This window comes from Condylura cristata, unplaced genomic scaffold, assembly GCF_000260355.1.
Source record: "Condylura cristata isolate star-nosed mole 26May11 unplaced genomic scaffold, ConCri1.0 scaffold00022, whole genome shotgun sequence".
In the NCBI taxonomy this organism is placed as follows: Eukaryota; Metazoa; Chordata; class Mammalia; order Eulipotyphla; family Talpidae; genus Condylura; species Condylura cristata.
Genome location: NW_004567123.1, coordinates 4901888 through 4910390, shown reverse-complemented (window position 1 = coordinate 4910390; position 8503 = coordinate 4901888). Strand labels below are relative to the sequence as shown.

The window sequence follows — 8503 nt, the reverse complement described above, 5'->3', positions numbered from 1 at the left end:
AGAGGGTAAGGTGTTTCAGGCTGAGCAGCAGCTGTTACTGCTGGTGTGTGTGTGTGTAGCAAAATATATCAACCCAGCCAAGGGGCCACAGAGCAGGTGATGTGCCTTTGGAGTTGGTCACCAGGGAGACTTGAAGGATATTCAAGTTCGAGATATACCCTCTAGGAATATAATGTAATGAGCTAACCCCATTATTTCAAAACTTCTAGTATTAAAGAAATAACTAAATTAATTTTAACAATATATTATATTTAACAAAATATATGAAAATATTTTTGTATGTGATGAGGTAGTTTACATTTTTTTTAATACTAAGTCTTCAAAATCTGGTGTATATTCTTATTTCAAAAAACATGTCAATACTTTCAAGTCATCAGTAGCCACATAGGGCTAGTTGCTACTGTCCTGGCCATTGAGGTCTTACTCTGACAACAACAACAGTTTTCTTTAATTTTCTCTCTCCTCTCATTTAGGTATAAGTTTTTCTCCCAATTAGTTAATCTGAAGAAAAGAGAAAAAGGTAAGGAAAAAGGGGAGAAAAGCACTCCAGGTCACCATCTTCCACAGGTGATCTAATTCTACATAGTTACTAACAAAAGCTCTTTGGTTAAAGAATTTTGGAGACCTGGAGACTACCTTCACCCTTCTAGAACATTGTCACAGACAGGCTCTAGGAATTATGCAACAAAGAAACTGTCTTTCTCCTAGTAACTCCACATTTTTCAACTTATTAGGATTATACAACGTTTTCTTGTAACACTAATTTCAGTGACATTGTTTGGCAGTCTGTTTTCTTCTAGAACTTTTACCTTAAGGGGGCTAGTTTATAATTTATTTATAAGGGCTTTAAGGACTTCCGATGAGAAGAGTGACTCAGAATTTTCAAGAGTATTGCACCTAATGGTTGCTTAATTAATATTTTTTAAATCAATGAACAGTTGTAATCAGGATACTACCTCCCTATAAATTTAACTTGCTTATGTAGAGACATTAAATGAAAACAAAATTATTTAAAGATGTCAAGTTTAGAAACACTTCAGTAATCCCTAGTGAAATAGTTGTTTGCTAAGAAGCCAATAATATATATTTGAAATGAATTTGCATTAGGAACACAACCTTGTCAAATTTTAATAACCAATTGAAAACATATGCCCGTGGCAGAAGAAATACTTCTTGTGCCCACACAGTGAGAGAACAACACAGCAACGCTGGGCCAACTTCCCAGGCCATTGCAGCCACTTCACCCCAAAGGGAAGCCTCCATCAGTCTACTTCTCTGCTTTATATAAACTTATATTCTTCTATAAAAGCAGCCTCTATGTTGCTGGTGTGGCATTTTGCAGTGTATATCACTTGCATCCACTGTCAGATCAGCTTAGTATCCATTCTTTAAGTTGGGTCAGGTGTGGCTAACTACTGTATTTTTCAAAGTCAAAATTCTTGGTGGGGTTTTCCCCTCTTGTCTCAAAAATCTGTGTCTTAAATAGTTGGAGATGTCACAGCAGCCACATTAGTGAAAACTGAGGACTGGCAGCAACTTTTAATTTTCTCGATTTTGTCCATGTGGTCACAGCAGCAGATACTTAAAACTCGAGCCTTCTAGAAGCATGGTAACTATTGAGATAGCACTCATAACAGTAGACCTCCTCTCTAAGACCAGATATAGTTCCCATCAGCTTCTATTCTGCTAAATCCTAATTAGAAATAGATGCCTGGGGGTCTTCCCTGGTGGCATAGCAGGTTAAAGCACAGTACTAAGAAGCTAAAGCCACTTCAGCATGAGTTTGATTCTCAGCCCCGGAGGTGACCACATGGCGCTGCAGACCTCTGCTGTCTCTCCCACTGCGCCCCTCAGCACTGTACTTTGTCCTTTTGCCTGTTCTGTTCCCAACTCTGTTTCTGGTGACTCCTCTCACCCCCCCTTTGTGTAATATCAAAGGCCTGTGTGCCAGTGTGAGGGAATGTATATGCAAGTTTTACCTATTTTAGCAAAGGAAAAGTTTGAAGTATAGGAATAGTTTTCAAAATTGCACGTGTAAGTATTGACTTCTTCTCCGAGGTTCAAATAGCCTCTTTGGGCATTTTTGAAATGTGTTTTTATTTGAAGGGTAGTATTTGTAATTAGCTTAACTCTCTTCTGTCTAAGGCTGTGTTGTTTCCAAGTATGGGGCATGACCCACGAGGGAATTGTGACTCATGAATGGATGAAGTTGGGTGTGTTCAATATTGTTTTAAATCAAGTAAATTAAATACAACAGCAGAATGTAAGCATTACATTCATAAAGTATTGATTCATAAAACATTTCAATGTGTATCTGCAGGCTTGGGTTGTGAGGTGCATAACCCATCCTTGTGGGCAGAAGTTAGAAGAGTTTAAAAATCACTCAATACTGGTTTTTGTACTTAGGTTGCATGTTGGAATCACCCAATGGGCTTGGAAAATAGCTTGGGTCCCAACCCCAACAATTCTGCTGTAACTTATTTGTGGGGGGGGATAGCCAAGGCTTGGGGCTTGCTTCAGACTTCTCAGGCATGCAGCCAGGGTGAGAATTCCTGAAGCATTGAGCATCTTAGGCGAGATTGGCTAGGTAATTTGGGTTTATTTAATTTGCCTTGAGACCAAATCATCCCACAAATTGGTTACAGGGAGTGAGGAAAGAGCAGAGTAGGCTTAGGATAGTTAATATCTTTTCCCCAAGTGAAGGCCAAGCTCATCTAATGGGAGCAAGAAATGATAACTTCAGTGGGTCAGATAGAGAAATGTAGAGGGAAACTCCAGAGAGAGGAAGAGAGGTTGGAGTAATTTATAGTACGTAAGCATTTCCATCTGCTCTTCCACTCAGTGATGGATACCCAGAGTCAGCTGAGTCCCTGGTAGCCTCAGTTTCTGGGAGCCCTCACTACTCTGATCCTCTTACTAGAGCCAGTTGACTTTTAGAGTAATCAGTGGTTTATTCTCTTAGGCTGGTGTTCCCCTCACAGAACACGCATCTTCACTATGTTCACGTTACAAGAAGTGATTTCATGTGAATACGTATGGTACATTAATGTTGCCACTTCTAATGTACTATTTACATTCTTTATTGTTATGTAATTTATGCTTGTATATGATATAATAATAAGTTGGTTATATCTAGCTGTTTTATTGACACATATTTATTTAATGTTATCACATAAATAAAGTAATGAAACACTCAAAAGTTTTCCAACTTTACTCACTCCCTTTGCTCCTTGCTTCTGTCTGGCTAACCCTGTTGCTGTGCTACCACCAGTTAGTAGTCAGAGTTTTTTTAAATTGTTCATAGTATTTTGAAAATGCATACAAAGGGCCTCTGTGGTGGCACAGGGGGTGAGGTATCAGCATTGTGAAGCTGCTGGCATCCACTGCGGCATGAGTTCCATCCCAGATCAGGGAGGTGACCCACATGGCGTGGCAGACCTCTCCTGACGCACCTGCTGCTCCCCTCAGCAGTGTATTTCAGTTACTCTGCCTGTTCTGCTCCTCACTCTGCCTCTGATGAATCCTTTTGCCCACCTGCACATCTGGCCGACACCCCAGCTTTCATATACATAAATAAATAAATCTTAACAAAATGCATACAAAACCCTAAGTGGTCATTTTTGTGTATTGTAGATGGAGATGAGAGATCTGAACTTCTGAACTACTGTAGAAGATAAAGTGTGCAAGCACGTCAGGATGCTGGGGGATGTTGGGGCTGTACTGAAGTGCCAAGAGACACTGGAATGAAAGGTATGTAGCAAAGAAATTACTTAAAGGCAGCCGGATTTTTTTTATTTCCAGGTTCCAGATTTGAGTGGGGCTGGTTGTTTAGTATGGATGTTTACCTGTTCCCAGGTATCTGAGGAATTTGGTTTATGATGCTTTATCATCTAGGCCAAACCAGAACGGTTCAGGATCCTCCAGAAAATAAAAGAGGGCCATTCACATTTGTGGAGTACTGACTGTGTGCCAGGCATGGCACTTTAATGGATCAATTCACTTGATTCTCACACCACTTCCCCCATCTCAGAAATGGGTCAGCAAAGAACCATTTGATTACTGAGAGAGGATAGTCACTGTTGGTGGAACTTCACCCCAATTTGAGGTTTACTCTTCTTTCTTCCTTTCTCAGACATTTCCATTTCTTTTTCTTCTTGTCCCTAGTAGTCTGTTATTTCTTTTTTTAACCCCATAGAATCCTATAGTTCACGCTGGATGGGAATTCCCATCACAGATATGTCTGTGTAGGTCACAGTCTAGTTAAAATGGCTGCAGCAATGGTTGCTGTGCTTTAGAATTTTGTCCTGCCCATCATGCAGGAAGTCTGCTCTTTGAATCTGAGGGGAACCCTGACTGCCTTGACAAAGGGTGTGTAGCAGAGGTAACACTAAGGATTTCAAAGCAGAGATCAGCAAAGGTGATAGGGTTTCCATTTGGCATGCTTACTTTTGAGACCAACCAACTTGTGAGAGGCCCCAATCCCAAAGAAAGACCACATGTAGGATTGCAGCCCACAGCCCCACCAAAGGCCCCATGGAAAGGTGAACTAAAATTGGATGGCACCAACCTCCAGCCTGTACACCCCCACTGATGCCAAATGGAGTGGAAAACTGATCCCTGATGAACCAGTCCTGCAGAACACTACCCCAGAGCAGATTCACGAGCAAAATAAGTATTGTCATTGCTTTGAGTTAAGTCCCTAGACCCACTGTAACACCATTTAAAGCAGCTGTCATTATATTCATTTACAAAAAAAATGTAAAGTGAAGGTTGACTAACTCAACCAGTTACACAGCTAGCTGGGATTTGAACCCAAGATACCCCTTGCCTTGCTTGTGAGATCTACCTCTGTCCCACTGCCTGTCCCTCCAGACCAGGACCTGGCTCATTTGCTGCCCTCAAATACAAGACATGTCAGAGAAAGCAAATCCATTTGTGTCGGAGACCAGCTCCAACTTTTGAGGTGTCTGGAGGCAACACAGGCAGGACCCTAAGATGGGAATGCGTCGGCATGGGAAGATTCCAAGAGGGGGAGAGGAGCGGGTGCGAGGAAGACACGGGAGTCGGAGTTGGGAGTCGGAGTTGGGAGTCGGAGTTGGGAGTCGGAGTTGGGTGCAAATCTTCCTGCTCTGCCTTCAGCAGAGGTTTATTTTATACATTTCCAGCAGGCAGGGGGATGGCATTAGCATACAAAAGGGGTTAAGATCACAATCACCTTTTTTCTAAGAATGGTCTGAGGTCGCAGGAAGAGGAAATTTCTTGCTAATCAAGTTTCCGAAAAGGTCTTTGAAGAATCTCACTAAAAGATTTTAAGTAAGTTTCCTTGAGGTCCAGACAGTAGAAAGTGTAATTTGCTCTAAATAGGAGACATGGGTGAATTTCCTTATCTAAAGACTAGGTAGTAGAATCCTGAAAGACTAGCCAGAAAGACTTTTGTGGATTGCTTTGAAGTGTAGCAGGTAAAAAAACTTGACTAGCTCTTAAAACAGGCAACCTGGATGAATTTCCATATCTAAAGCCAGACAGTAGGAAGTTTGAGTAATTCTGTAGAAGCTGAATAGGAGGCTAGGTGAGATAGTAGAATAAGATTTGGGTTTTCCTGTCAGGCAGTGAGAGACTTTGCAGAAACAGCCCTTTTGCTTTTATTGATCAGCCAGTTAAGTCACTTTTGACTTCAGAGGAATTTCTCACCCTGGTGCAGTGCTTGCTTGTCAGGGCAGGCAGGCCTTATGTAGCTGAGGCAATCCAATTGTAGGCTGAAAGTTGCTCAGAATATTTTGATATTACGATTATACAAAAAAGGGAGGTCATAACACAAGTTAGCATGGAAAGTCTGATCTTTCAGAGCTTTTCCCGAGCTACCCGGAATCTGTCAGACAATAGCTGTCGCATAGCTTGCATCACATTTGGAGTAATTGGAAAGAGTAAAACTTTGGAGAACTAATTTACATAGCATTTGTGCCTATTTCCTCCCTTTGAATCTTAGTTAATCCTACCAGTCCTGACTTAAGCATCCTCTCTTGGGAACTTAATCTTCCCTCCTTGTGCTTAGAATTCATTGTATCTGCTCATGTTCCATGAGATGTTTTTTATATATGTAAAATATATTCATGTATGTGATCAATTGTTCCTGTATCATCAATTATTCTAGTTCTTAATTGACTTAAGGCTCCAAGAAGCCAGGGATTGGTTTGTCTCCCTTCTTTTTTTTTTTTTCTAAAGATTTATTTATTTATGCATACAGAACTGGGGTACAGGTAAGAGGTGTGGAGGGTGAGAGGATTCACCAGAGACAGTAGAGAGCAGAACAGGCAGATCAATGAAATACACTGCTGAGAGAAGCTGTGAGTGGGTCAGGAAAGGTCTGTTGCGCCATGTGGGCCACTTCCCTGGCGGGGATTGAACACATGCTGCCGTGGTTGCAATAGCTTCATAGTGTTGTGCCTTAACCTGTTGGCACCACCAGGGAGGGCCCTGATTTTTCTCGCTTTTTCCTCTTTTCTTTTAGCAACAAACTGATCCATACTAGATTATGAATAAACACAAGATAAATAAATATGGAGAGCATTAAATGTGAATTTTCTTGAAAATGGTGATGGGATAAAGAAATACAAAATTTCAGGTATGGGCCTCCCTGTTGGAACTAGTCTCAGTACTGTGAAGCTATGCACAGCCACTGGAGTGTGACTTTGATCCCCAGCTTGGGAATTGACTCACATGGTGCAGTAGATTTCTGCGGTCTCCCCACTACTCCCCTCAGCAATGTATTTCAGTAGATCCATTTGTTCTGCTCTCACTCTGTCTCTGTTGAATTCTCTCACCCCACACATCTCTGTACACCCCAGTTCTTGTATGCATACATAAATAAATAAATATTAAAATTTTTTTTTGATATAAGCACTGACATTTTATCTTGGTGCTCAAAGTTTGTCTTTTGAGGTGAGAGGTTTCTTTTTCACTTCCTTTCTCTGTAGATAAAACATATTTGTGTTTGACTTTTATAAATAACTTCAATAAAATGCAGCAGTAAATTAAACAATCACTTGGAACTGGAACTGAAACTGGAAGGGCTGTGAAATACTATATTGTGTTAGGTTGTTATCTAAGTGGAAAATATTTTCAGATGTGCAGCATTTCAAACAATATTTGAAGTATGACAGATGTAACTTCTAAATCTGTCTTGTCAGTGTCAGCATTGGTGACACTTGGGTCTTTCACCTGGTATCTCATGTGTGTGTGTGTCTGTGGACAACTCTTTACATCATCCAACATTTGTCCATCTACTTAATTGGCGTAGGGCTTCAACTAGTAGACATGTTAGCAAAACTGTAATATGAGAAATGAGCATTATTTTCATCAAAGATAAATGCATGAAAAATGTTAACCATCTTTAATTTTTATTGTATTTTTAGTTGTTTAGTCTACCTATAGCTTTACAATGAACAAACTGCTCCAGAATTTAGTGGAAAATGATTACCATTTCTATTTTTCATGATTCTTCTGGTTGGCAATTTGGGCTCAAATGGCCTACTGTGTTGTTGGCCACGCTAATTTGTGTGTCTCAGTGAGCTGCTGAGTTGGCTGGAGCTGACTGGTTGAGGATGGTCTCAGCTGGAGGTCTCTCCCTGCCTCTACCTGTCTTGCATCCTCCCATGGGTTAACCTGGGCTCTGTAGAGTGCATATGCGTGGCATCTTGAGGCTAGGGTTTGGGAATGACACTGTGCATGCCTGCCACATTCTCTAAGCCAAAACAAGTCACAGCCCAGTCCATATTTAAGAGATGAGAAACTGATTCTTGCCATGTTCGGGGGGAAATGCAAAGCCACCTTACAAAAGGCAGGCACACTGGGAGGTTGGAGAACTGTGGGCATCTTTGTGGTCCAGAACACCAAATGAAATGGAAATTTTATACCCAGAGAATTAACAATACAATAGAAATGGTGGAAAGGAAAATCTTTTCAAGTTTGCAACTTCTGAGAAACATAGAAGTGGGTTGAGAAGAGGCTGAGATGGACACAGAATAGAAGACCCATGGGCAATTTCCTCCACTTCTCTATCTACCTAGATCTGTGAATGGTGGGATTGAGATAGGGGAGGGAAGGGAGTGGTGGAGGGAAGGCACAGAGTATATTATTGGGAGTAAACAGTTTCTTTCCCTTTTCTGCTCTGTGGCAAAAATGAGAGATGAAGAAGAAAGCAGCCACTCCCCTGTCTAGATCAATAGTAAAAAGAACTTAATTGATTTGACAAACCTCAAATAGCTTTCCTTCTACCTACTTCCTGATGCAGATGCTGCAAGTTCCCTGTGATTTATCTGATGGATTTTGTTTCCTGGAAGAGTCAGGATGGGGTCAAGAGGGGCCAGCAAAGAGGGAGGGGAGGGGTCAAATGGTCTGTTTCCTGCTTTGTTTTTTCCCCTGTAAAATTTCAGGAAGTTTTCAGAACTGTCTTGACACTACCATCACCTTCATTGTCACAATAGTTCTATCAATGTGGGATTAC

General features: G+C 41.1%; 1 protein-coding gene across 1 annotated transcript in view; it reads left to right on the top strand.

The window, feature by feature from the left end:
• Positions 1–8503, top strand: part of RIN2 (Ras and Rab interactor 2) — a 191447-nt gene that overhangs the window by 27332 nt on the left and 155612 nt on the right. The window contains exon 3 of the mRNA XM_012728374.1: positions 3634–3750. The gene's annotated coding sequence lies outside the window, so the exon portion shown is untranslated. The remainder of the gene's footprint in view (positions 1–3633; positions 3751–8503) is intronic.